The sequence below is a fragment of the Capsicum annuum genome, chromosome 7 (assembly GCF_002878395.1).
Source record: "Capsicum annuum cultivar UCD-10X-F1 chromosome 7, UCD10Xv1.1, whole genome shotgun sequence".
NCBI lineage: Eukaryota > Viridiplantae > Streptophyta > Magnoliopsida > Solanales > Solanaceae > Capsicum > Capsicum annuum.
In genome coordinates this window covers 121,628,031-121,631,488 of record NC_061117.1, presented here as the reverse complement: position 1 = coordinate 121,631,488, position 3,458 = coordinate 121,628,031, and positions in this window count along the sequence as shown.

The following is a 3,458-nucleotide window of genomic DNA, read 5'->3' as shown; positions in this document are numbered from 1 at the left end:
ATTTGTAAATCATAAACATCTTGTGGATTCCTAACCCAACTCAACTCAACACAATCTTTCTCAACATCAAGTACATTTGCTTTTCGAATCATTTTCAAATATCAAAAGCTTCAAGAAAACATCATAAGACTCATTATTGACTTTTAATCTCAAATATTGATATATATTCAATAGTCAAATTTCTCATGGAAAGGCATAACTCATGACACTTTTCTTAAATCGCTTAGAAATCATCAGTACGTAATGACAATATACAACTCATAGAATAAATTCTCAATTTAAGAAATATGATGGTGAAATAATCATAAATATCAAACTTATTCAACTCAAATCTCATAAATCATAACTAAAGAAATTTGGGTGTAAAGCCACTTGCAAAATCATGTAAATCAATAATAGAAAGTAAATCTTTAGGCACAAGAACAAAAGGAGTGTTCTTGTTCAAGCCCCACATACCTTGGATTATAATTTTGGAGATGTAGAAACTTGTTTGGAACTTCTTCCTTACATTTTTGAGCTAAGATCCTTGATGCCTTTGACTAGGGGAGCTTAATTCTTAGACAGCTTAAAGAAATCTATGGAAGATCCTTGAATTTCTTGAAAGGAGTTTTGATTTTTGGGTTGAGAGAAAACCCTAGTTTTCTAGAAAATTCTTGGAGAAATTGGAGAGAAATAGGAGAAAATGATCTTCTCTTTACTACTCTGATGTATATATAAGGCAACAAGGAGAGAAAATGACCAAAATGCCCTTTTGTAAAAATTGAAATTTGCTAATCGGGGCCTGTGACAGTCAATCTGACAGTCCGTCAAGTCTCCTGATGGTCCACTAGATCGTCCGTCACTCGAGTGCCAAAACTGGAACGTTCTGCCTCAACGTGACGGTCGAAGTGATGGTCTGTCAGGAAACTAACGGTCCACCAAGTCGTCCGTCACTCGAGTGCCAAATTTGGGACGTTCTGCCTTGACGTGATGGTCGAAGTGATGGTCCGTTAAGAAATTGATGGACCACCAAGTCGTCCGTCACTCGAGGGCCAGAAATGAGACATTTTGTCTCGACCTGACGGACCCGTTGACGGTCCGTCAACTTTTTGATGGTCCACCATCTTGGTCGTCACACGGTGACTAGGAAGAGGGGTCACTGCCTTGTCTTGACGGTCCACCAAGGACCTGACGGTCCGCCAGGTTGACCGTCAGACCTGGGCGATCCGATATCGCTGAGTAAAACGGTTATAACTCCCTCGTCCGAAGTCGGATTTCAATGAAATTGGTATCGATGGAAAGCTTATTCAGTGCTCTACATGACAAAAAGTAGAAATTAGAGAAATACAATATGGTTTAAACATCAATCACTTTAGAAGTCATATATATCCACTCAAAAGATGGATTTAGGCTTAAGTAACGATCGGGGTATTACAGTTATTAATTATTTTTTTTAATCAATGTGTCATCTCAATTTGGGACAGATAATTTGGGATGGAGGGAGTATAATCACTTCTTTTGACTACTGTCATTAAAGCTAATAAGGTATATAATAATTCCTTTAACTAAAATTAATAACAGATATAAAAGAAATTATAAAAAAAATGATTCTTTTTTGGAGATATAATTAATATTTTATCAATAATAAAGAGGAGGGGGGTAGTGATTTAGTGCATATGGTTTGAGAATCTACATCTATATGACTATATCTATAATCTATATTTATATCTATATCTATAATCTATAATATATTAAAAGTGTTGTTTCAACTTTTTGCTCTTCATAAAAAGTTTTTGCTTCAGACAAAATCATCTTTTCACCATTTTTTCCTAATATTTAAGAGATGAAAATTAATTAAATGTATTTATGGTAAAACCTTTTGTTATTAGAAGTCAAGAGAATTAATGACAACTAATACTTTTTTCATTAGTTTAAGAATTCTAAATCAAATGCATTTGATTTTAAGAAGATTTAGAAAATCAGAAAATAAATATAAAAGCGTTAGAACAAGAAAAATTTAAAAAGTACCAAATTTTTTTTAAAAATTTAAAAACAAGAAAAAATTTGAACATAGAAAAAAAATAATCGTACTACAAAATGGTTCAAATTGATGTGTCTCTCTTAATCTCTGACAACAAGGGAAAGAGATACTGCATGACAAATGCAAAAGTTATGATCCATCAACCACTTGAAACTTTTGGTGGTAAAATCTATACGTGCTTACACTAAAATATATGTTTATGTTTACATTATTATTTTAAAGTATGAAGGATCTTTGAAACGTGGTTTAAACTTTTTATACTTCATTAAAAATCTTCAGAATAAATAAAATCATTTAATTTTAAATAATCAAACTTTATACGTGTGAGGCACGTGCGATTAAACTAGTATCTATATCTATAATTTATAATATATCAAAAGTGCGAAGGGCCTCAGAAATATTGTTTGAACTTTTTATCCTTCATTAAAAGTCTTTGCTTTAAACAAAATCATCTTTTCACTATTTTTTTCTAATATTTAAGAGATGAAAATTAATTAAATGTATTTATGGTAAAATCTTTTCTTATTAGAAGTCATCAGAATTAATAACAACTAATACTTTTTTCATTAGTTTAAGAATTCTAAATCAACTAGATTTGATTTTAAGAAGATTTGAAAATTTTAAAAATAAATATAAAAGCGTTAGAATAACAAAAATTAAAGAAGTACCAAATTTTAAAAAGTTTTAAGTACGTAATAAGAATGTAATCAATGATATTGTAAAGATTTGACTTTAAAAATAAGAAAAAATTTTAAACATAGAAAAAAAATAATTGTACTACAAAATTTTTCAAATTGATGTGTCTCTCTTAGTCTCTGCCAGCAAGGGAAAGATGTGCTACATGACAAACACAAAAGTTATGATCCATTAATCACTTAAAACTTCTGATAATAAAATATATGTTTATGTTTACATTATTTATGAAGGATCTTTGAAAAATGATTTGAACTTTTTATACATCATTAAAAATCTTCAGAATAAATAAAATTATTTAATTTTAAATAATCAAACGTTATACATGCGAAACACTTGCGGTTAAACTAGTTATTTTAAATGACACATTAAAGATTAATAGCCTGTTTGATAATTTTTTTTTAAACAAAAATGCTTATTTATTTGATCAAATTTTTGAGAAAAAATAATTGCTTCTAGAAAATATCAGAAATTATTTTCAAAATCTAAAAAAATAATTTTTTTCTAAAAGTGCTTATTTGGAAAACACCTTTTTAAAAAATACAATTAAAAACAACTTTAAAAAATCTGATCAAACACTAATTGCTACTCAAGAGTGCTTTTAATATTATTAGCCAAACACAAACTATTTCTCATCAATTTTTTTTTTTTTTTTGAAATAAATACTTTAGAAATAAGGCGATTTTAGAATTTTTGGCAAACAAACTACTATAAAAATACTATGCCTTTAAAATATATTTGAAAA